Here is a 26,972-nt window from a genome sequence, read left to right as displayed (position 1 = left end):
ACATTTGGCCAAATAACTACAAAAGAATGAATAACAATGAAATGTTCAAAATTTTTAGCTGTCATTTGAGCTGCTTGAAACTGAGACTGAAATTGACATTTTTATCAGTCTGTAAACAATTACACAAACAATTTGGGAAAAAAAATACAAACAACAAGAATGAAAATTACTCCCAACAAGTCAAGTCAAGTCAAATTTATTTATAAGGCACATAAAAACAACAGTTGACCAAAGTGCTGTACAATCAAAATAGAAAAAAAACATAGAACAATACAGTAAAAACACAAACACCACCTTAATAGACAAGAAGACAATGAAATAATAAAAGCATCTTTGTGACAATAATCTAAAATACTATCAGAAAAATATGTTGTCTTTTCAGCTTTGACAATTTTCTGATATCTGCACCAGCTTTCCTTTAAAATGTCAAAATACACCTGCAACTTGTTTTTTTTTCCCACTTTACAAGAGAAAAACATCCTCGTTGAGCCTAAAAAAATAGCAATGAAGTTCTTCTCAGATCAAGCAGAAACCTTCCTCTGTGATCTCTTACAGACTTAACAGTAGATTGTGCAGTGCTTTTCCATAGTGTTTAACTTGCATTTGTGTGTGGGACAGTTGTGCATAGCTTGTAATTTGTGTACGTGAGTGTGTTTGACAGCAGTGGAGCCGGCAGTGTGTGTGTGTGTGTGTGTGTGTGTGTGTGTGTGTGTGTGTGTGTGTGTGAGGCTCATTAATAATGTATGAGGTGGGAGGGGTGAAGGAGAGGGGGTGGTGACAGATGGAGAATCAGTGTATGTGTGAGAGACAGAGAGAGTGTACGCTCTGAGAAACAGCCAGAGAACACAGAGAGAGAAAGGGACAGAGAGTGAGGAGGAAAAAATTCAATTGAATGAAAGAGAAGGGTAGAGGGTAGTGTTTTCTTACATTTTGAAAGTTGTGTCATTTGTTGTCTTTGTGTCTCTGGTGGATTTGACTGACAGTTGCTCAGTCTTTGTGTTTGCTATTTACTCTTTGGTTTCTTGGATGCTGAAGGATTGATGGAGATGGAGATACAACAAAGTCACCCAGCACTGCTGCACACCTGGACACGAGAGCTACACTGACAGAGGTACCGATATACATATGGCTGTACAATTATGTGTGTGTGTTTGTGTTTGTGTAGGGGAGAATAAATCAACCTCCTTTCAGATTTCCACTTTCAGTTTCTGTACAGGAGTACAGTTGAGAGTTCTCATTTTTTCAAGCCTAAGAGAATGACACAAGACATGAGAATGTCACATCCACAGCAAATACCATTTTTTAAATAGCACTGAGATCTAGTAGCTGTGATATATTTTCTTTAATTTCTCAAATACAGTATAAGTGATTTTAAGCCTTTTTGTTCAGATCTGTAATTCAGTTTCAAAGACAGCATTGTACTGTCCACATGGATCAAACAGAATCAATGTACTGTACTTTACCATAGGTTTGAATCCCTCACAAATTCACAGCCTTTGTCCCTCGTTTTGTCCACATATTTCTGTCAATGCTCTCATCTCTTCACTAATTGAAAAGGGAAACCACTGCAAAATGTACTAAAAATGTGTAATTCAGGCTAGCACTGCTTCCTGCATGTGAGTGAACACAAACACATACACAGAGAGAGAAAGAGAGAGTGAGAGAGAGAGAGAAAGAGTGAGAGATTAGTCTGTCTGCCACAGTTGATTGGACAAATATCTTTTATGTCTTGTGTGCATGTCACCTCATTGGCCACCAATACTCTCAAGCTGCCTGCTGCTTTGGGCCCTTTCTGTCTTTGTTTTTGAATGTTATCCTTTATTTATTTACATATCTAGCTACACAAAATATAATGTGATGCGGCTGCTGTCGGCTATACTGGAAGTGCCCAGTTCTCATCACAGTGGCTCTGTGGCTGATAATAGTTCATTGTTTCTCAAGCTACAACTTTGCTGTACAGACTGGAGGAAGCAACTAGAGCCTGGAGTTTTCTGTGTCATCTCTCTATGCTATGTGGCAGACCATTTACGTTTGATTTACCGTACCTTAACTGAAAGACTTTCATTCAGACATGAACACACATTCTCCCTACATTTGGTTGAACACACTACTCACTGGGCTGTAATTTTCAGACTGGAAAAACGTGCCAGCTATTCTGCACATGTTGTCAAATTTCTCCTAAACTGGTCCCCAAAACTGTAAAATGGGCTGGTTCAGGAGCTATGTGGGTTGATGAGTCATGTCGCCCAAACGCTCTCCATAGCTCTTTGATTGATCTGATACTGACTGGTATGGACTCAGTCAGATCTCAGATCATGTTTATATGATCTATAAACTTGTATCCAAGACCAAACTTACAAGTTGTAATCATGCTTTGTAAATTTCAGCATTCTGATCTACTCTGAATGTTATTTATTATCTATGTTACATGATATTTTTTGTGCACTGCCAAAATATTATTTATATCTATTAAAGACTTTCCCACTTAACTAATTTCCACAAAAATAAATGAGAATCAAACGATTGATACACCACTGTTTGAACATTTCCACTTCTTGACATCCAGTGGAAACCAATAAGATGATCAAGCACAGAACATGTACATTTTCTGAAGAATAAATGGTAATTCTATTGCTGTGAAGATTTGATTTGCATTAGTGCATATCAACAAAGAACCTCTTGGAATGTGTCCTTCAGCATCATTCAGTGTCAAGTCTGTGCTTATAGTTAAAAACAAGCATTAAAAAGTCAAACATCATTCATTCGTATCTGCTGTGGACATTAGAAAATGTATGGAGAGTAAACTGTGTCACTTTCTTGTATGAACGTCTAATTCTTGTTATCAGTGGTTAGCTGTAATAGAATGACACTATTTACCTTGCTCTTCTCCAACAGTGGCACTAGGAGAGCATTTCTTTGAACTTTGACTTTTTCTGAGGTCAAAGTCACATCAAAAAGAATGGTTTTGTTCTATTTATTGGAAACGATTCAGTTCATGTTACGCTGTTGATCTCCAGTATAACTTTTCTTTACTTCATGGTCTGATTATAACCATACTACGTGCACTGTGTGTAACTGTGTGTGTGCGAGTGTGAGTACGTGTGTGTGTGTGTTACTGAGGCCTAAATGGCGGTGGTGACGCAGGGCTGTTTGAACATGCTGTGTGTTTGTCACGTAGGATGATTTGGACACTGAACACATTACACACATTCACCAGACAGCTCTCTCACAGATCTTTATTTTGTATGGGGGTGTGTTTTTGTGCAAATGGGAAGATTATTTCATTAATATATTTAAAGTGTTTTTTTGTATGTGCAGGTGTGTGTCTGTTTTATGTGAATAAGTGTTTGTTAAGGGATGCAAGAGGGTGGACAGTAGTGGGGGTGCCAGAACACACACACACACACACACACACACACACACACACACACACACACACACACACACACACACACACACACACACACTCGATGCACAGACACACACACACACACACACACAGACCGACACACAGGCATGCGTGCGCACACACACACACACACACACACACACACACACACACACACACACACACACACACACACACACACACACACAAAGACACACACACGTTGGCATACACAAATACAGTCCCTCCTTTGTTTGGAAGCATTGTGAAGAAAAGGTTAATGCAGCCAGAAAACAGCACTGGAGAGAAAGAGAAAGCGAGAGACCCTAATGGACAACGACGGGCCTTTCACTGCAAATATTTGGTCAAGAGGTCTCATACTAACCATCCCATCCCCCTTTCTCTCTCTCCTCCCCCTCTCTCATGGCCAAAGGGAAAAGATCAGAACAAATTGTCACTATGTGATCTGCCCATGTTAAAATGGCTTTTTTTTCTCCCAGAATGAACAATGCTCAAGGCTATGTATCTGATGCCAATCATGTTGTTGTTAGGAAGCAAATATGGGAAGACATGCAGCTTCCACCAGAAGTCTCAACTGCATGGTTCAGGTTTCATACTACATTCAGTGCCAAAGAAGTTTAGTAGTGTTACCTTCATTTAGTGAAGGGCAGAGTCAGGGTGGTTGATAGGCGCATAAGCATTTCACTTTCTTACACTAGTGCATAGATGTTTAGAAGTTTAGTGTACCATGACATACCACATAAATTTCACACGCACGTATATATGTGTATAAGTACCGGTTCCCATACCTTGACTTTGATACTGGCTCCTGAACGATACTTTTTTTCGATACTAATTTTATAAAATCCGGTAAAAATCTTTAGTTTTATTTTTCAGCTCATTGGCAGTTTTACACACTCAAAGCAGTTTTGCAACATAAAAAATAAATCTATTTGTTGTCTGTTAACATAATATCAATGAATAGAAATGGAATCGAAATGGGAACCAATTCAAACCTTCTGAATCGAACTGGGAACCTTCTGATTACCAGACAACTGCTGTACCTCATGGGCTGCAGAGGTTCAGCAGGTACAGGTAAATTTATTTTAAAAACCATATACAAGTTAGCCCATTTTTTATGTTTGCTAAATTTTACCTGCTAAAGTCAAGTCATAGCGCCGTCCTCAGTAATCTCGGTTGAGGGGGAATCCCTTGGTGGAGATTTTGAAGGAGGCTCTGTAACAATAGGCAGACTTGAATGCTGAGAGGAAGATGGCTCGGTCTGGTCTTCTTGCTGTCGAACACAGAGCAACTTTCTGCTCTTAAATTTATTTCATGCATGTTCAAGTGTTTCATTCAATTCGTTGTGTTGCAAGTTTTGGCAGCAGACCTTTCTGCATATATCGCATCGAACGCAATTGGTATCAAGCCTGAGAAAATGGAGCTATGCTTTTGATTTCTTAGACACAGTGATGAGTTTTTTCCTTCCAAATTAGGTACTGAATGACAAGGCATTTTTTGATACTTGATAGTATATTTTATTAGTATATTAGAATATTTTTATACATAGAATAATATAATAGTATATCTATATATACAGTATAGAATAACATCTTACAAGACTTATACTTGGAATATAGTTTTACAGATTTGCTCGATACATTTATCTAGAAATCCTTGTTTTTTCTGGTTTTTCAGTTTTTCTTTTTTTTTAGCATAAAATAAGATATATATTAGATAAAATCACTGACGTATGAAACCTAAGAAAGTTGAATATAAATAAGCATAAGATTACAAAAGCAGATTTTTTCATCAGTCCTCAGTCCATTCCTCCTCTGTTATTCTTCTCCATTGCTGCTGCTTGGACTGTTATATTTTATGTAATCATAGAGATTTAGCTCTGATGACTCCTCTTCTGCCATGTCCACTTAATCTGTCGGCTCAAAGTGTGTGTGTGTGTGTGTGTGTGTGTGTGTGTGTGTGTGTGTGTGTGTGTGTGTGTGTGTGTGTGTGTGTGTGTGTGTTTGTGTGTGTGTGTGTGTATCCCACACGTGTGTGGAGCCAGATAGCACCGAATAAGCCCTCATCAGCAGAGTACTCAAATAAAAACAACATTGCATGCAGCAGAAACCAAGTTCCTGTCATGAAACACTCCATCTGAAAGCTGTGTTAAGTTTAACAGGAACCAGAGAGCTGAGGTTTATCTTCGCTGCTGACGCTCCTTCTCACATGAACAGAACAGAAGATGCTTTGGATTACATACATGTTTTACCCATTGCAAGTACATGTACATTTCAAGTAAGGCTGGGCGAAATGGCCTATAAATAATAGTACTATATTTTTAGTTTATATCACGATACATGATATATTGTATATCTTGTTTTTTTTAAATCTCCTCTAAAGCAGTTCATAAATGCTTGATTTAACCCTTTGATGCATACAATCACACCAGTATGATGATTCTATTAGTCCCCGCAACATGGAGTACGTCTGCATTCAAACATTCTTGTTTATATTCGTTAGTGGTTTCTATCAGAACAATTTTAAACTTGCATGCAAAAAAGGGGCAAATCACAGCCAAGTTAAATTTAATAAAACAGTATTTATTCAACCCAGGCAACTACACACAACCAGCTTAACAGCTGTTATATGAAAATAAGTATATGCATGATGTAGGCCTACATACTGTAACCTAGTTCTATAAAGCTCAAGCTCAACATATATATATATATATATATATATATATATATATATATATATATATATATATATACACTATATATACACTATGGTTTTCTTCCTCTCACAGATACCAAAAAAGGAAAACTCATCTACATACAGTACGTCACACACTCTTGCCCCGGAGAATGGTGGATGAGAGAGAAAGAGAAGCAAAATGCCAAAGCGAGTCTCATGCCGATGGCTTAAAAAAAAAAAACTTGTGAAGATTGCCACTCGATGTTTGCGATGCAGTCATTTATTACATCCCATGCAGAACAAGCTGCAATACATCAAATATTTTTGGCACATCACCCGCCTCACAAGATTTGTTTTCCTGTGATCACCATCAAAACAGAGCTCGTTACGTCATGATAAGGAAATCAATATACAGCCAACAGGAGAAAACCATGCAAAAATGTACTGCTCCCTCGAGATGGAAGTGAGAAATGTGAAACACAATTTGTGTGATTTGATGATCAGAATGGTAATATCTCTGACATACAAGTTGCGCCAGATCTTCATTGTCATGGTAACAATAATAAACACTTGGTTACGGTTGTGGACCGGTCATAGTTTGGTTAGGGTTAAGCACAAAAACTACTTGGTGAGGTTTAGGTTGAGATCATGGTTTGGGTTGAAATATCTACTTCCTTAAGGCTAGAAACCTTTGTCATCATGGGAACATTAACAAAGACAGGTTGTGGAACGCTGATGGATAAAACAAAAACAACGCTGATTATTGATCCACCCCAACCTCCTCCTAATTTAATAATAAGCTGCTGCACAGACGACCTATGGGCATGTTTTTTTTTTTTTACAGGAGGACAGTCTATTTCTGGCAATGCGACACTTCTCTTGTGTTGCATTGACTGTCTCATGAAATGTGTTTTAACAAATCTGCATTTCGCCGTGAGGAAAGTCTGCACGCTAATATGCAGCGAAATCTAGTCAGTGACTGTAAAAAAAAAAGAGAGGGGAAATAGGGGGGTTAAATGAGTGAGAAGTGTGATGAGGAGAATGAAGGTAAAGAAGGTCAAGACCCAGACTTGCCTGATTCCAGGTGGGAATACAGATGTTGCGCCCGTGAGCCAGGAACTTAACCTACATTTCTGCACAGGCATCCATCTGTGTGTGTGTGTGTGTGTGTGTGTATAACCCTATCTCCTTGGAATTATGTTCATATACAACTAAACTTCTTTCCCAATTACTTTGTGATGGAAACATAATCTCTTGCTGGATTGTGTCCAGAGGCAACGTATTTTTGAATGAATGAAGTGACACCTTTATTAACAGCAGCTGAGTCACTAGGAGGTGGTTCGGGTGGATGGAGGACATATAAAGGACAGAACTGTGACATCGGAGACCAGGTTCACATCCAGAGTCCCGTCTGTGGTTCAGACAACAAAAGACAGTAGTTTTAGTTCAATGTAAATAAACAGGCTGTGTCTGAGGTCACTGTGAGCTTTCTCTGTATTAAACCGGACCAGGATCTTTCCCGAACCTGAACCAAGTGCTGTGAGAGTCTGAACAGAACCATAAAACAGTTTAATCATGCTGGAGTCACTACTTGTTGTCTGTGAACATTTTACTGATACTATCAGTATCAACATATTTGCAACTCGCTAAATATGTAAATTATCAATACTTCCTCATTATGTTATGTTTGCCACAAAACATATTTGCTTTTGTAAATTAGTTGTGCATAAATGTAATTTATAGGATACAGGGTTGGTGAGTGTGTAAGTCCACCATGGTAATGAGATTGTTTTGGAGTGTGTGTCCTGTCAGGTCAGAGCTGTGTGCTACTTTTTCTGTTTCACAGCAACATTGGAGTCCTCAGTATTTCTTCCTGTCTTCTCCATATTTTAGCCATTTCCTCTCATCTCTTCAATTATTTGTGAAAGACAAGTGACATTCTGCAAAGTTTAATTATTAAGCTGAATTTCATGGATTTAGATATTAGTGAATGTGTTTTGACTATATTAATCAAACCCATTATTTATGCAAATGAGTAGAGGGCAGTTGCCTCAGGAACTAAAGGATAATTAGAATGCCAGTTCTGATTACAGCTGAGAAGCTACATGAATAAATACCTTTATATACATGAATTAATGAAAAAATGTGATAGTTTTGGAAAGATAGGCTGTTTATATCAGTGATCAAAGGCAGTACCATGAAGATAATCTTAACTGTCTGCTCCGAACTTGACAGGTATGCATCCAGTCATACAAACTGAATGGACACACACAGGCCTGAATGGTTATCATGAGCCGTTATAGTCACCATGACTAAAAAGACACACTGACAGCTGATCTCAGCCACATGATAGAAAACCAGTCTGGTAGAGAGAGCTAGCAACCAAAGATTGAAACACAGTGATAATAAGGAACTTGAAGATCACCACTGTAAATAATGAAACACAGTTAATGAGCTCTGTCTACAAGTGTATGTGCCTCTTTTTAAAATGTGTCATAAATCCAGAATAGTAAATGGGGTGATGGCTGCCCTCAATCTGAACACTCAGATTGAGGGCAGCCATCAGCTATGTGGGGGTGACTTGTTCTCATGTATTTTTCCACACACACTCTCTTGATTGGTCAGGACTTGGGGCTCAGCTTGCCATTGGCCATTGCTCCACTCACTCGTGAAATGGTTCCTTTAATTTGTGACCAATGCTGCTGCTGGAGAAGGCTGTATTTTTTCCTCTAACATTTGAATTTACCCAGTTAACGAGATATGACATATGGATCAGGATTATATACACTATGCATCAGCATTAGATTATTTATCCATGTGTTCGTCATCTTGATGTCAGCTTTTCATTTTTGTTGTTACACAGAGAATACCTAAGATAACAAAGCAGATTAGTAAGAGTAAGAGTGTATGTACGAGTGCTGGCCCTATAAACGCAAATGTCCGTGACTGACTGATTGACTGACTGAGCGTGTGATAAAGTTACACCATTGATCAGCTGAATGCCTTATGACCGAGTGCTGACATTAAATCGACTTTTTGGACAAACCTTAGCTACTTTCTGTAGAAGAGAGTCGCCAGTACTGCGCAAGGCCAGGCTTTCCCTCTGCAGGCACACCTCTCTATGCGTCTCATTCAATTGACCACACGGCAGCTGACACAGACGTGAATGAGCTTCTAACTTTCTCTCTGAGTGACCATTTTACAGGTAAATAGAGCTAAAATCACAGCACAGGTGTTGTCTTTAGGTTATATATATATGCTGATTCTGTCAGACTACGTCGTGGTTATATAACCATGATTTTAGCATTAGAGCAGCAGCTTGGAAATGGCTTGGCAGTGACTGCTGGTTAACATGTAGCCTTAATGGGCCTCGTTTCAGTCACTATTTCATACTTTTTCTGTTGTCTGACAACAGAAACAGAAAAGCATGTGAATGAACAGCTTTATTGGGAATTCAGCTGCATTAAATTACTGTATATGTGAGCACAGGGAGTGGGAGAAAAGCAAAAAGATAAAGGTCGATATACTCGGTTTTTACCTAGCCTCATTGAACTTCATTTGAAGTAACAGGCTCAGTGTAGCTTGATAATCAAATAAACATCACAATAATCAGACCTTTACTTTAATCTTAGGTTTTGGGTAAGGTTACCCATGCTTTATGTCATAACAAATAACATAACAGCTTAGCTCCACCTGGTCAAGAATCTAAAGGAGAGAAATGTAATGAAAAACAAGAAAGAGACCACACACTACTTACATCTCAGTTTTAGACATCCACATTGGCCAAAAAACACAGGAGATTTTTATACCCCAAAACAGAGCTTTTCAAAAAAATCTTCAGCAGAGTTAATAAATCCGGTCACCAGTTGGATGTACATTTTAGTGTGATGAGGAGAAGGAAAACTCATGTAAATCTGGTCAGACACCATCAGGGTTGTGGGGTGGTTCAGATGGTGGCTCTCTGCTCTTGCACTAACCCGCTGCTGATTCTTCAGTATAGCTGTTGTCAATAACCTTTATTTATGTTTGTTTTGTCAGACAATGTTAACATCATAATATAGAGATTTGACTGACATCTCACTGATGCACAATTTTCTAGTTTGCCCACCTAAAACGGCATTTTCCTGTTCGTTTGATGTTTCAGTCATGATGTAGATCTGGCCAGACATCAGTTTGGATGTAGTCTTAGCCTCTTTTCACTGACCTGTTCTTAAATTTAGGATTGGCTTAAAACTGATATTCTTGCTTCTTGATTTTTGAACAGCCTTTCTCAAAATCTCAGACATAAAATCAGGGTATTTTTGAAAACCACCTTTTTATCTCTATATTATAATTTCATTGTGTCAGTCTTTCTTTTTTTCCTGTTTGTTGAATGCTTTGTAACTATAAATGTAGTTATTTATTTAATGAATTCTGTATTTAATAGAGAATTCATTAATATGCTTTGTTTATAAAATGCATTCTGTGCAACAGCCCAGTGTCTCCTCTAAAGGAGGGATGTGTGTGTGTGTGTGTGTGTGTGTGTGTGTGTGTGTGTGTGTGTGTGTGTGTGTAGATTTTTCAGCAGCACTAAACACTCAGCCAGCACTCATGCTATTTTATAAGCACACACCAACACTTACTCTCACAGACTCAACAAAAAACCCCAAAACACCCACTCTTAAAAAGACATGTACCCACACGCGCGTACAGACACATACACTATCATCCTGCCTAATCCCCTTCAAAGTGTGTCCAGACGCAAACACCCTCACTGACATAGAGAGACACACTTTATCACACTTTTTAATGGTGAGTGAGTGCAGTGATTAGCCATGTCCAAAGCAGTTCTTTTCAGTGTACTGAATCAATACAATCAGGTCGTTAAAATGATTTGTTCGGAGCTCCAACTGTAGAGTCCCATTCACTGAACTGAAAGACGTCTGAACGGTGTGTATTACTCATGATCCCCAGCTTCCAGAACCGGAAGTGCTGTTGCGTTCGACAAACACGCCGAACTCCATTTATAATTCTTGATCATTTAAAAGGTCCTTCACTGGATTTTGGAGATGAACGCTGGTCTTTAATGACTTTACGTTTCTTTAACTGATCTACGGGTCGTCCTTACTCTTGAACTTGCTGGGCCCGATTCTGGCAGTTTGAGCCGCTGACCATCACTCAGAACTCACCTTCACTGTGTAGTACGTTCAGTGAAAGAACCACTGAACATGCACCACTGAATCACTCACTCAGTGAGTGTGTGTATCACTGCACTTTCTTTTGCAGCTGACTGAGATCTTAACTGAACTAAGAAATGAACGGATCCTTTAGTTCATTCACCCAAAAATTTGTTCTGTTGAAAGAATCATTTGCAAAAGACATAAGACTAGTATTGATCACTACACACACACTCGCACTTTTACATGTCAGTCATTTCAACAACATGGTCCCTGTGGGAGGGAGGTGAGCTTTCCTCACAATACTCACTTGTGTATACGCACACATACACTTCATCTCATAACACACGCAGTTGTCCTTACCAGTTTCTCAGCAATAATTACACTATTACCAGATTCCATATTCTCAGATTGCTCTTTGTCTCCAGTCTTTTTCTCCTCCTTTTTCTTGTAGGAAATGGATCTCAGACTTTTTGACCCGACTGTACGATCTGTAAAATGACATTAAGTCCATTATCAAGTGTGAGTGTCCACCTATAGACACAGCGAAACTTCCCCTTCCTCCATCTCTTTTTCTATTCATTCATTATGTAGGATGATATTACATCTATCCCTCCCACCTCTTGTTCATCACATGTCCTCTTTGTTTCAGTCCCTCTCAGCTCCTCATGTCCTTGTCTGGCGTTTTCTTGACACAACAACTGTTCAGTTTGTGAGTATCTGTGTGTGTGTCTGTGTGTGTGTGTGTGTTTGTGTGTGTGTGTATATGTGTATGTGTTGGCGTTTGTGTGTGTGTGTGTGTGTGTGTGTGTGTGTGTGTGTGTGTGTGTGTGTGTGTGTGTGTGTGTGTGTGTCTGCTGTTTTGGAAGCATGGCTACCAGGCCTAATTTGCCATCATGGCCCCATCTGCCTTGAGGTTACCACTGTGATTAAAGTCATTCTGCCACTGGCTGGTCTGTTCTGCAGTCTCACACCAAACTAACACACACACACACACACACACACACACACACACACACACACACACACACACACACACACACACACACACACACACAGTTGTCATTTCCAATTTCTCTGGAATAATTACACAATAAGCAAATTTCATTTCCTTGGAACTCTCACTCTTTCACCAGTCTTTTCCTCCTTGTTTCTCTTGCACACACAATCTGTAAAATGATATTAAGTCCATTATCAAGTGTATGTGTCCACCTATAGGGACCCAGTGAAACCTCCCTGTCCTCCATCTCCTTCTCTATTCATTCATTATGTAGGATGATATGTAGGTGTGTCTCACACAGACATGTGAGGAAGAGGCAGATTTAAGGGACTATTTCAGTGTGATTCAAGCTCTTGCTTATTATTATTTTTTTACAGTCTCACCTCCTATGTTAATATACAGCTCTGAAGATAACTCAATCCCACGTGCACTGGTATAAAATAATGACACTTAAGTAAAATCTGAATTCTTAAGATCAAACAATACAAAAAATGCCGTACAGTAAAAGTAACAGTAAATCCGAAGGGCTTGATGACCAATATCATGATGCATTGTATTGTGGGTACAGTTATCAAAAGCAAAATATAAAACAAAGCAATACAAAATTCCGACTGACAGGGTGCAAAATGAGCCTCATCTTAGTATGGTCACATTCAAAAGCACTTAACACTAATCAATAGGACACAGTCAATAAATACCTTACTGCTGAAAAGACAATATCCGACATACAGTACAAAGACCTCTGGAATTGTTTAATTCAACCCCTTCATTCAGAATGAGACATTTATGCGAAGTTGCATTACACTAAATTGTATAATTATATAAACAAAAACAGTCACAAAAAAACAAATTTATCATTGCTGGTGCAATGACAACTGTCGTTTAGACATTTCAGTTTTTGAATGGATTCAAAAAGGTGTTAATTTGCAAGCTTTAGAGCTGCCGGTAGGTGGATTTTGTTTCCTTTGAACAGAACCGGACTAGCTGTTTCCACTTGTTTACAGTCTCAAGCTAAGCTAAACTAAGCGGCTGTGGCCTTATATTAAACTGACAGAAATGAGAATCTCATCAGGATTGTCATCTAACTGTCATCAAAAGAGTGAGTCAGCATATTTCCTAAAAATGTATTCCCTAAATTTGGCATGAGAGATATTGTAGGTTAATGAAATTCTTAAGTTATCCATCTTTGTCTTTACAGAAACCAGAAAAACGTAATTTGGACAAAGGGAGAGGAGCCTGGGTGTGGCTGAGGTGGGATAAAAAGCAGAACCTGCTAAGGCTGTTTCTGATAGGCTGAGACAACTGTCTGTAAGCCTTAATATTGCTGTAATAAAACAATTCCATCCATCCGTCCATTTTCTGCTTATCTGAGACTGGGTCCTGGTGAGACAATTCAAATTGCCAAATCTCAGATACTTGAGTTACGTATTTGAGGCTCCCATCCAAAATGACTTATTGTGAATATCTAACATGAATCTTTCCTTTGTTAACTTCTCCAATCTGAGTGAAAGGCTTAGGTCAGTAAAAGGACCTACTTATATCACACGCCTGTTATGAGTGTCTGTCCTAAACAACACGATGCTAGATTCATGTTTATTCATTCACTATCTCAATATGTCACTTGGGAGCTTACAACGCAGTCTGCTTGTTTTTCATACGCATCCCTGACTTTGCTATTAGGCTGTTTTTCTTCTTTGAATTAGTCTGAATATAAAGTAGAAACACTGGCTATTTATTGAGAAGGGTGTTGTTTTTGTGTGTACAGAGAGATGAAGACAGAGAGTGTTAGCCAGGCGATGATTTATGACTATGGGGTATTATTATTGGGTGCACCTTGTTCCTTAAATCATGTCTAGGATCCGTGCATACACACACACACACACACACACACACACACACACACACACACACACACACACACACACACACACACACACACACACACACACTATCCATCTGGTGGCCAGACTTTGAAATGATGCCTTCTGGATTATATATATACTGTACAGCCTTTTCGTCCTGTGAATTCAGCTTTTGTTGCATTCAAACACACACACACACACACACACACACACACACACACACACACACACGCACGTAGGCACACACACACACACACACACACACTGAGATAAAACACAGTGATTGCACTTTTGCTCCATCCATATCAGGTCTGTATGTTCTTCCTCTCTCTCTTCCACACACACAAACACTCACACGCTTGTACACAGACACACACACTCCTCAGATGCAAGGCTTTGATAATGGCAAACACACCTACAGCCTCACACTCCCGCTGAGGCTGGTCTCCCCATTCACCTCCTCCTCCTTCTCTCCCCCCTAATCATATCTCCTTCCTAGTTCCTCCCCCCACCTCCATCCCTCCTTCCCTTGCGGGGCTGTTGCTAAGGAGCCCTGGTGACCAGGGAGTTTTCTCATTGGATGAGGACCAATGGAGGTGAAAGAGAGGAGAAAAGAGGAGGGATGGAGGAAAGGGGGAGTTTGGGTGGGAATATGGGGGGGGGGTCCAGATGTATTAATGAGGTGGCAGGCTGGACTGACATCACCACAGGCATAGAGGAAAAGAAGACAGGATTGATGGATGAATGGATAGAAAAATCAGGAGAGATAACAGGTTAGAAGTGAAATGAGTGAAAGAAGGGAAGGAGTGATAAGCTGAGTAGAAAGGACGTAGACCAGAGTGATGGAAATGATTAATAAGATGGCTTGATGAAATGAATTAAAAAGAGAAAGTGAAGTGAACAAGTTTTGCTTTAGAAGAGAAACAACAATCAAATACGATGAGGTCATGTTAGCAAAGAAAACAAACGGTTGACAGAGATGAGTATAAAGGACAGGAGGAGGAGGATAAAGGAAGAGAGAGGGAGAGGTAATTTAAAACAAGATGGGGAGTGTGAGTGCTGGTGTGGGGCGAGAGAGATAGATAAGAAGAGATAGCTGGAGAGAGAGAGGGGGCCAGACTGCACCCTTTTATTTATTTTTACTGGCACAAAGGAACATTACCCTGGACACAAATGCGCACACACACATTCTTGTATTACTATACAAGTGAGGGCTTGCCATTGATGGCTCATTTCTTACATTTAAACTAAGAATAACCTTGAACCTAGAAAACCATACATCTGTTTCTCAGTGTTTATTCCCGTTCCTGTTTCACATTTCACAGATGCTTTCGTCTAAAGCAACGTACCTTTTTCCCATACACATACACTGGCAGCACCTGCTCTAACTGGCCAACCTGCTCTACAGGCTCTATTTTTTCACCTTAAGAAAATCTTTCCCTTAACGAAGTATCAGTTTCCCAATCTTAGTCATAGAATAACCATACCTAGAGCAGAGTCTGTTTGCTATAACCACGGTCTTTTCCTAGCGTTATATCAACCATAGTTGCTATGCATGAATTTTTGAACGAATGCACACACATTCACACACACACACACACACACACACACACACACACACACACACACACACACACACACACACACACACACACACACACACACACACACACACACACACACACAGAAACCCACATATACAGGTAGGCAAGCTGGAGTCAGGATTCAGCCTTAATAAGCCATTTCCAGTGGAGCCGAGCTGCAGTAGTCTGGTCATTAGCCTCTGGCTGAGCCCTCAGAACCGACCTTACATTAATTTAACCTCCAGCTGGCCGCAGCGCTCTCATCTGTTACTGTGCACGCTCACTGAGTCACTAGTACTGCTGTCCGATGGTCTGGTCATGTGGATTCCAAGCTAAATACTTGAGAGTGTAATGAACATTATTTCATGTCGACAAAATATGGTAATGGTCACACTGAAATAACACAAAATACGACTTTGATGACTGGAGAACCATTAATAGATTTGAAAATATTTGGGTGGTTGCCAGCTCCCAGTGGGTGGGTGTGGTTTTTGACTGTGAACAGTGTGCCTGCAGGGATCACTAAATGGCCTCTTTGTATGTCATGAATTCATGATGTCATGATGGAGGTGAGAGGGGATGTCTCTAGTGTGATTTGAGTCTCAGTAGGAGGTCTTCAATATTTCAAATGAAGAACATTGAAGGGTTGTTTGTTACAAAACAAGAAAACTGTCAGGAAACATTACTGCAAAAAAAGGTCCAGATTGTTTTTGGGTTTTTTTGTATTGCTTTTGAGTTGCTAATATGCAGAAAGTCTTACATGAATAGATATTACTCTGTTAAATATTGTAAGAATTTCTATATAGCATGTCCTGGGTTATCAGGAGGAAAATCACTGATACCAGTTAATTGGGGGAAATCAAATATTGGTGAAACTCCAAAGGTAAACCAACTGCTCCTACATTTGAGATTCTATACTGATGTGAACTTAATTCATTTTCATGACTGTTGACTTATACCTTATTCAGCAGGGGTTGGAGAGAGAGTCAGCGGGAAAAGATGAAGATCCAGTACATACATATCTTGACTTTTGTCAATGCTCGTACAGCCAATGTGGTATGAACAAAACATTCATTTATTTTGTAGAAATAATTTCAGGGCTCAACCACTCTTTCTCTATACTTGATATACAATAAGCCCGGTCTGATAAATTGGCCTATAGAGAAATTGTGTCAGGGATCTCCATTCACATATGTATTCATCTGTCTTAACACATGGCTGTGTATGTATAAGTGTATCAGGCATTTTATGCCCCTCCTGCCTTCTTTCCACTTTTTCTTTTCTTTTCTTTTTTTTCTTTCAATCCAATCTATTTATGTTCAACCCCTTTACTCTCTCTTTACTGCTGTTTCACTCCTCATTCTGCCTGGCTGTCACTGGTATTTCCAAATTCACAAATCCAATTTTTTTCACTTTTCCTCAGTTCAAATGGAAAAGCCAATATTAGGAACCTTTTAAAAATACCCTAAATGCACCTGGAAGATGACCCTTATGTTGTTTTAATTGTTGATTCACTGGTATTCAACTACTGCAATAAATGATCACCAGTCAGGACCACATCTTTTTATTTCTTTCTCTTTCAACTCTCCTCTTCCTCTCCTCCCTAAAACCACACTGTCTCTTTCTCTGTCTCTTGTTTTTGTATTCTCTGGTCTTGTCCGCTGATAGCTTTCTTTCTGCATCTGTAACTGCTTTCCCTCTTGCCTCTCCTCCCCCAGCCTCCCTCTCTGTCTGCCTGCCTCCATCCTTTCCCTGTGGGTTTGATGGCTAGAAAAACTGACAGTGGGTAACGAACTGATCGGGGTTCCCCCACCTCTTGAATTTCCTGTTCAGACAATATGGACTCACTTTGGTTCAAAGTTCTGGAAGAGCTGCAGAGGATTTGGATGGCTTGATGTGATGTGGTCTTGTTTTCTGCTCTGCTTGTTTTTCTTGTGTGAGGTGCTTTTGTGGACATGGTCAGTCCAGTTAGCATTGTAGGAAATACATATTGCTGATAACGGTTAGCTTGATACAGAGTTCATGGCTGATACTGGTCTTTTATTAATAACTGGAATCTGATACGATGGATATGATGTAGTTTGACTGATTTGATATTTATCATTCCAACAGTTATGTTGGTTCATTTCCTGCTGTTCTTTAATGCCTGGAATCATCACTTACAAAGTGTGATAGACCATTTTAATGGGGGACATTTTGACTTGTCATTGCATGGTAAGCAAAGGTATAACTAATAACATTAATGACAGCCCTGTCTGATGTAGGTGTACCAGTAAGCAGTGAAAGTGCCCCAGTATACCACACCTACATGTGAAACACCTGACTCGAATGCAGCTTTGATAAAGGTTAATAATTACACCTGTGTTTAACAGGTGAAAATGTCTGCTGTGAGAGAGATTGCTTGTTGCTAGTTGTTTTTCCCAATTCATTTTACAGACTGTAACTGGAGTTTTGTCTGCTGCTGTTTCTGACTGTTACAGTTGGATTTGTCTTCTGTTTTCTTTGAGAATAAAGATTTTTGAAAAGTATAAAAAAGGATAAATTGTGGCTTAAAGGTATACTATGCAGGATTTGTTGGATGCTGTTTGTAAACACACCCTTTTAAAGTTGGCCCCTCCTCTCCAGCTCAAGAAGCACGAGCAAGAGGGAGTGAGTGAGAGAGAGCAGCAGCGGTTGAGGGAGCTAGAGAGTGAAAGAAGAGAGGGAGTGGCAGCGAGGACAAAGCAGGTAATCAGATAATTAAAACGTTATTTTCTGACAGTTTCTTCTAAATGCCAAAATACACACACCCACACCCTTGCACAAGCTGCGGGAGGGTGCCGCATTGCTGATTTTGTGTGAATGCAGCCAAAGTGCATGCTTCTTCCTGTCCTTCCCGTGTGGCCTCTCTGCTCTGCCTGTGTGTCTGTGTGGCTCAGCCACACCCTTGGTCAAAACAGACACACAGCTCTTTATACATCCATGACACATAATGAGAGCAGTGGAGAGAGACGGAGACAGCGATGTAACCTGGTCGCTACGTTTTTCCAGAATTCCGCCCTCTCACCCCGCGTGCTGTTATTGGCTGGGGGCTACACACCCACGGCCCAAAAGTTGACGCCAGAAACGTCCCGTACACCAAAAAATAAAAATAAAATAAGAAAATACAGGCAGAGGGCAAGATCTCTGCAGATAAAGACACTGCCACACACTTCTAGTGGGTCATAAGTGATCACTGAGAGGAATTACTTTTTTATGAGGAAGATTCTACATAATATACTCTTAAAGAAAATTAAAAGTGCAGCAATTGTAGTGGTAACAATAGAACTGTCTGTAATAACACTCAATAAGCGAGGTAATAGCTGTAGTATTAGTAGTAGAAGTAGTCACTGCTTGAATTACAGCCCTCCAAATTAAACAACAAAGTACATCATTTGTAACTGCAACAGTCAGTCAAGCCGGGCTGATGACACGTCTTACAGGCAGCGCTGCAGGTGTGTTTTCTATGTGTGTGTGTGTGTGTGTGTGTGTGTGTGTGTGTGTGTATTCCCATTGCTGCAGGTGGCAGTCATCATTCATTAAGAAGTCTCGTAAAAGAGGCTGTGTGGAAAAAGGAAATGTTTCAACTCACATCACTCCGGGAACTCTGGGATTGATTTATCTGGAATTGAGCTGAAGGGCACTTCCCCTCAGGGCTGTGAACACTCACACACAATCACGCACACTCAGACACACGCAGACACACGCACACACACACACACACACACACACTCACACACACACACACACACACACACACACACACACACACACACACACACACACACACTCAGACACGCGCACACACACAAACACACACACACACACACCTCTTTCCTGTTTCTTTTTTCATCCCTCTCCTCCTTCCATCTCTTTTTATCTTTTTATGAAATGAAACCTGCTCTTCTCCCCACTGCATCCCTACTTTGTTTTCTGTCCTCTCCCACTCTCTCTTTCCATTCGCTCTTTCTCACTCTTTAGATTAAAAGTAGGTCATTCTGCAACATTGAGCCGCAGCTCCTGCCAAACATGACATACACATACACACATGTATTGCCTAGCAACCATGCGTTCACCCTGCACCCTCTTCATCCTCAATCCTTGTTCTCTCCATCTTACCTTCCCTGGAGGTAGGTGCAGAGGACTGGGTTTGCAATCTGACACTGCTTTGTTTTATCCCTGCTCTTCTGCCATAGAGGGGCTGAGGGCTTTGTTGAGGAGAGGAGGGTTTATTTCACCCATACGTATATAATGTCTGCAGATGTACAATTCTGCATCTAATCTAAACATTGGTGCTGCAAAGGTATTAAGCTATTTGTATTATGGGTGAGATGCAAAAATTAGGCCTTGACTGATATGATTGTATGGCTGATATTGACACCTTTTGCAAAATTACAATAACACTAAGATTATTGTGCCAACAAATTCTAAAAAGTACAAAACATATTTAGAATTTAGTGTTGTACACAGACTTTTAATCTTCTCAAGGTGGTAAAGCCGCAGTAGCAGTATTTAGACTAAGTGTGAAACGAAACAAAAGAAAAGAAAACAACAAACAAAAGAAAACAAAAGAAAACAAAACAAGCTCAATCTAATTAGCTTCTGCTAAGCACCTCATGATCTTCCTCAGCAGGTGTAGATTGATGGTGAATTTTACTTCTGTGGTCTGCCTCAGTCTCTTCCTTAGTAGATGGATATTTTATCTCTATTCACCGAGGAAGACAATGAGAGGCATCTGAAAGCTCCAGAAAAAGTTAGTTGGGGGAACTTGAGTTATTTTTTCAATTTGTTGTCAATTATTTAGAAATGACCTTGGCTGTACTACTAACAACTACCAACTAAGCAACTACTAAAAACAAATTGTTATATTATTACTTCCATTCATTGGCCAATTTATTAGGTACACCTGTACAATCTACTGCAATCCAATACAACAGCTGTACCTGAAAACTGAACTGTCAGAGTGCATGTTTGCTTATTGTGTGTGTTCTTGATTTGATTTGCCCTCCTGAACACAGAGCTGTTCAGCAGATAACTCTTATATCTCAGATTTCAGAGCTCCTCACCAGCACACAAATGCATCACAAGACAAGTCATAGTTCATGCTTTTAGCTGCATTACCACGCTAGGATAATGTTGTCACAGATGTCTTCCATATTCACCGTGATGGATTATCTAGCATAAGCAAGTTGTACGTTACTGTTTGTGGATTTTCACAAATGAACTGAAGTGAATGGCTGCTATTAAGGTGGGAGAGACAGATTTGACAATCTATAGCACTGCTGTACTGTATGCTTTAGAAAATCTTGGATAATAAAGAAAAGTTATCGTTAAAACATAAAAAACAAGACAAACAAAAAAAACCCCAAAACAATCTGGTGAGGGAACTGAAAGCTAATTACTTCTTGGTTATGGTTTGACAAATTCTCGGGATACAAATAATTACAATACAATTACTAAATACAAATTTAGAAAAAGCATAGTCACAATGCTGTAATTCTGTGCTTTACTGAAATCACAAATACTTATTATGTCATTAGACACAAACATGAACCTAACACCTCCCACACACCTTCCCAATTATCCCATCAGTTTCTGAGAGTAGTTGTCATGATGTCATTTATACCAAGGAAATGATGTCACTGTTATTTAGGCATTTCCCCCACAACATCTTCAGCATGTGACCTGTGACCTTTATGAGCCATTGATTGCCATGTCCTCTCAGTCTGTGTGTGTGTTTGTGTGTGTGTGTGTGTTTGGGGGGGGCACAGTAATGCACAGGGTTCAAAGGCCATAGCTGGAGGATGAAAAGGAGGAAGTGGATGTATGGGGTTGTGAGGTAATACGCATATATGGAGATGCACACACACACACACACACACACACACACACACACACACACACACACACACACACACACACACACACACACACACACACACACACACACACACACACACACACACACACACACCTCAGGGACAGTCATTAGTGCATTGTAGCATGCTAGACCCGTGATAAATCAGCAGGGCATAGCAGGTGATAGACTGGACATCTAAGTGCCCAAACACACACACACACACACACACACACACACACACACACACACACACACACACACACACACACACACACACACACACACACACACACACATTTTAGCTTATGTGTCCGTGATGTGCTTAAAAACATTTCTCCACTTTTCTTTACATTTTCTTAATTCAAACATTTACATAAAAAAAGCAGAATCAGCAGGCAAACATTAGAAAATTAATTTCTCATTGTATCAATAACTACACATTTAACCTTCAAAGTATGTGAAATATTCAACCACACATATATATTATTGCATATATTTTTGAACACTTTTTTATTCTTTCACTGTCCAATATATCACTTATGGAAATGTGAAAATCATGGACCCACTATTAAAAAGAGTGCCAGTGGTAGTTTTAGGCAAAAGTGTGTACAGAAAATGCTGGGATATTACAAATATAATAAAATGTTGTAATACCAAAAATTTTCCAAAAATCTTTTCTTGGAAAACTGACTGGAAAATAAATTTACCAGGGCACAATTTAAAAAAAGTATTCCTTAATGAGTAGAGATGACTAAGTAGAGTAGAAAACACAATCCAGAATGTCAGTATTTCACTTGTGTTATTCAGCATTGTGCAAGTCAATACATGCAGTACTAAATGCATTTAATAGCATTCTAATGTTAAGCTGGCAATCTGTATAGTAAATTTAGGTTGTAGTAAGATCATCTCTAATTCTGCAGGCTAATTTGAGACCTGGGGATAAACTTACAGAGCATGACTAATGTGCTGTAAGCATATTAAGACCAAATGTTATTCAGTACTTTCAGCTTCAGTGCACCAGATTCACTGTGAGTCACTGTTTCACAGTTAAAACTTTCCTCATGATGATTGTGTCTACTCTATGTTTATCAGAAAATACAGTTAGTTAAATCAGCTGACTGATTGCAGAAGTGAATTGTTTTCCGAGAACTACTTACATTTATTTAACAAACTCCATGATGACACTGTAGCATAGGCTTTGTTGAGTGAAAGCAGTGATGGCTCCATGCTAACATTTTACTGATATAGCAGGTTGACAATCAAAAAGCATCTCACACATCATAGATAACATAAAAAACATGGTAGGTGAAAACAGTTCACTGCTAAAACGATAGATAGTACAAAATGGAGACACTCAACCAAAACTCAAAGTAAAGAACTAAAAGTAGAAGTAGACTATCTGAAATTTTATCTAATACCTACTTTCCACTTCTGGTATGAACCTTGCTTTTATGTGAGAAGCCACATGGTGAGCTCATTAGTGACCCTATCATACCAAACCATACCATTGGGAGAAACTGAATCAACAGATTCAGACACGCATACAAACACAAACAGTGGTTTTAGAACATTGCACATGAATTCCTTGGAGCTTTCAAGCCTAATTCATGATTGGCATATGGCACCATTTCTGGCCAACCATGACATGATCATTATGGTACGAATTTGAATGAGACCATTTACACAGGCTATAATCAAAATGTGGAACACGCAGACGCTGACGTTGTAGTAAGATGGATTGTACACTAAATGGAGATTTTAACCATAACCACTGCATGCCTTACCCAGTCATTCCTCTAACTAATCTACAGTAGCCTTAAACCACTGGGCCAAAACATCCTTTTTGAAATATTTGCAATTTTTGGATGGTGTGCTGCTGCACGGGTTAGGTACGTTTGGGTTTAAAGACTTTGTTTTTGGGATGAAGCTGGGTCAGTTTCAGAACTTCAGGCCTGATTCTTTGGTACCTAGCACAGCTAAGACTGAGCTGCGTCTAACCAAGAAGGCAAGGAGAGACTGCATATACAGCACTGCAGCCTTACTCACATAAACATTCCCCTCAAGTAGGGCACACTACTAACATGCCCTTTGGCAAAGCACTTAACCTAGTTAAATAATTCTCCCCCAGATGTTCAATATGTTCCATTCTATATTCAGGGGGGGGTATACTGTATAGCTTCAACACATATTGGATGAACGCTTTAGTCATCAGATTGTGTTAAAGTTACCGTATGCAAGTTCTGGTAATCAAATGTCTTCTAGCAGCTAATAATAGCTTGAAGCCTGGGTGCGACAGCAGGAGTAGATCAGAAGCACGTTCACATATTGACTGACATCTGACTTTGACCTTCTCTGATTGGTTAGAAGGGCAAGGCTACCTCAAAAACTTTAGCAGGGAAAATCTCTGCACTGCTGCCGAGCTCACAGAAGCCTCTGATAACATCTCTCCTCATTAAGATATGTTTTGGAGGATGTTTCAACTAAAGCAGGAACAGAAACTAGGACAATATGTTGCACTGGATTTCACCATGGACAACTGAAGTTGTTGTTGGATTTTGGTGCAGAGGAAGCCAATCAGCAAAGAGTCTGTGATGCAGTTAAATCAATTAGTCTGAAAGTGTATCAAAACAAGCTGAAAATCTTTTTCACAGGAATTATTAGGGACATTTACAGAAGTTAGTAAAGAACACAATTTTCTAAAGTGTGTTTGCTAAATGTATGTATAATTTTTATATCCAGTGGATGTGCAGTGTAGTTGAATTTTCTCTTATCTGTCATGTGTTCATTTTCACTTTGGTCTTATATTCTGCTTTCGTGGCACAAAACAGAGAATAATGTATTAGGGTATACCAAGGAAAAAAAAGATTAAACCATAATGGTTGGCCAACTACAAATACCTCATTAGCTGAGATTTACAAAAAACTGTCATTTAAAAAAGAATGAAAAGCCTGAATGAAAAATTTGCTTCTCTGGAAATATTCTGGATTCAGTGTTTAAAAATACCCCCAACTGCTTATTAGCTTATCCGGCAATGCCTTGTTTTCAAAAAATACCAGTATTGATGATGTTTCAAATCTAAACCATGAACTGTGTTAAGTTTGAGTTTGCTGTGATAAAATCAGGAAGTGTTGCTTTAGTGACTTTGGACATTAGCCATTATTTTTTCCAAATGGTAGATTTTTCATTTTTGAGCAAATCCTTAAGAACAAGCCTCTAACAATATGTAACATACAACAGATGATCAATACCGTGTGTGCTGAAACTGACTTCGATGAGTATGTGCGTAAAGGGGCAGTTGTGTGTATAGTTTGCACAGTATGGATGGTTTTATTGTACTGACTGAAGCATTTTGTCACTGTAGCTGCAGCTGTATTGGAGATACAGATTGTGTTTGTGTGGGTTTTATATTTCCATAGATCTTCCGGATTCCTCCAGGCAGACTGTGCGTTAGTGTGTACATGAGTGTGCAGCAGCAGAGGCAACACAGGCAAGAAGTACACAAAGAAAGAGGGAAAGAGCATCCTGTGATCCTAAGGGCAGTGGCTGGCGCACAGACAAGCTCTTTGAAAGCACAAACACACAGTTGTAGAAACAACACTGATGCAGACAGTCCTGAGGCGTGTGTGTGTGCTGCTGTCTGCTCGACTGTATCTTCTGCCACTTCCTGCACTCAGGCTAACAAAGACTAATGAGCATTCGGCACATCTGACTAAAGTCTTCCCTTCAGACTTATTTTATTGCATTGTCTCTCTGAAACCATTTAGCTATAAATATATTCATTATTTACCATGGCCTGTAAAGTGTTCCAGCCTGCGTAACCTACAACCTCTGATACACGTAGTGCTTGTTTGGAATAATGTAATCGTGGGAGGTGATTCCAGATCTGTTGAACTCTGGTGTCAAGCTTTCTGTTTAAACTGATAATTGAACTGTACTATGTTATTTATTTACTAAACACAATTCAAGAGGTTATATCATTTATTTCTTCTCTTTGTGTCTCATCAGGTCTGCCAAGTGGTCACGAGAGAGTGGGTGGACAGAGAGAATATAGGTGTCCACATCAGTGTACGTAAGTCAGTTTAATGTACATTTACAGCAATCTCCCCTACCCCCTAATTGTTCACCTATTCTTCAAGCTTATGTCTATGGGAAAACAGATTTCAATATCATTCTGTAAAAGTTGCTTCACTGGTGATCCACCTCAGTAATTCAGTCATAAAAATAAGATTGAAGTTCTGGAAATGTTTCTGACATTTAACTGGGGAAATGTTCTGTTCCACTAGAAACATGTTGTCACAAGCAACAGGTTACCTGAGAACAGTTGTGAATATCAGAATTCAGGCCATCTTAACAACTCGCTTGTCTGTCAGTGCTGCTTAGTTCTCTTGTGCGTACATTGTTGACACAGCTCTAGGAGAAACTAGGTGACTGATTGAGCCTTTTACCTTCCAGATTTCCTGAGTATAAAAACCTCAGAAAGGCTCTATCGCTGCAACATTGCCGCTTTATTGAGGTGGGGGGATTAGGGGTTGCTCTAATCAAAAGGCTTACATGTGTCTTCAGTGTTTTTTTCGTTGGAGCGTATCCATGTTTTTGGTTTTGGTGAAAGTGATTGCAGTAGCTGCAGATGCTGGCTCACTTGTACCTGCAGTATTTTTTTATGTGTGTGTGTGTGTGTGTTCAGTACTCTTGGTAGCCATGCCTTTACCGTGGTGGAGTGCTAGAGGTAATTGTGTATGATGGATGGAGGACTATTTTTGGGATGTTAGATGAAGGTTTGGGTATATATAGAAGTCATATGAATGGTTGAGGGGGCAGTTAATGTGTTAGGGCCTGCAATTCCACTGACTCAGAGAGATGAAAAAAAATGTCCAGAGAAATGACCAGGGTTTGTATTTAAAAGAAGCAGTGAGAGAATTCGATTCTTCACAGACTATTGTTGCCCACTGGAAGTATTTTATATATACATTTTTCAGATAATGGATGTATAAAATGCTAAGAGGAATTAAGAAATGAAAAACAAATGGTTAATTATGACTTTTCTCCAAACCTGCAGTTTCCATCTGGTTTGCACTGTCTGCTGCTTATCCTCTGAGAATGGTTTTCTGATAAAACATCTGAACAAAACACAATACACAATAAAACACTGTCTAGCTCTCGACTTCACAGTTAAACCTTCCCACCAGCGGATGCATGTTTCATAACATTTATTGAGAGAAAACTAAAATCGTGTGTCCAGTGGTGAGAATCTTAGGTCCAAATCACCAGAAAAAATGAACTGATCCTAGAGCCAAGTATTCAGCCTTGACAGAGAAAGTTTTTATAACAGTATAGCATTCTTTTAGAGATGAATGAGGGTCCTGTGGGAGTAAAATAACACATCATCTGCATAAAGACTGATTTTGTGG

General features: G+C 39.5%; 1 protein-coding gene across 5 annotated transcripts in view; it reads left to right on the top strand.

Annotated features, from left to right (window-relative positions):
* The first annotated feature begins 863 nt into the window (after positions 1–863).
* Positions 864–26,972, top strand: part of nfasca (neurofascin homolog (chicken) a) — a 103,858-nt gene continuing 77,749 nt past the window's right edge. For all 5 annotated transcript variants that reach the window (XM_040115840.1, XM_040115839.1, XM_040115837.1 and 2 more), the window contains exons 1-2: positions 864–1,111; positions 25,570–25,633. The gene's annotated coding sequence lies outside the window, so the exon portion shown is untranslated. The remainder of the gene's footprint in view (positions 1,112–25,569; positions 25,634–26,972) is intronic.

Source organism: Xiphias gladius, chromosome 21 (genome assembly GCF_016859285.1).
Source record: "Xiphias gladius isolate SHS-SW01 ecotype Sanya breed wild chromosome 21, ASM1685928v1, whole genome shotgun sequence".
NCBI classification, from domain to species: Eukaryota; Metazoa; Chordata; class Actinopteri; order Istiophoriformes; family Xiphiidae; genus Xiphias; species Xiphias gladius.
The sequence above is the reverse complement of the archived record's forward strand: the minus strand, read 5'-3'. Positions and strand labels throughout refer to the sequence as shown.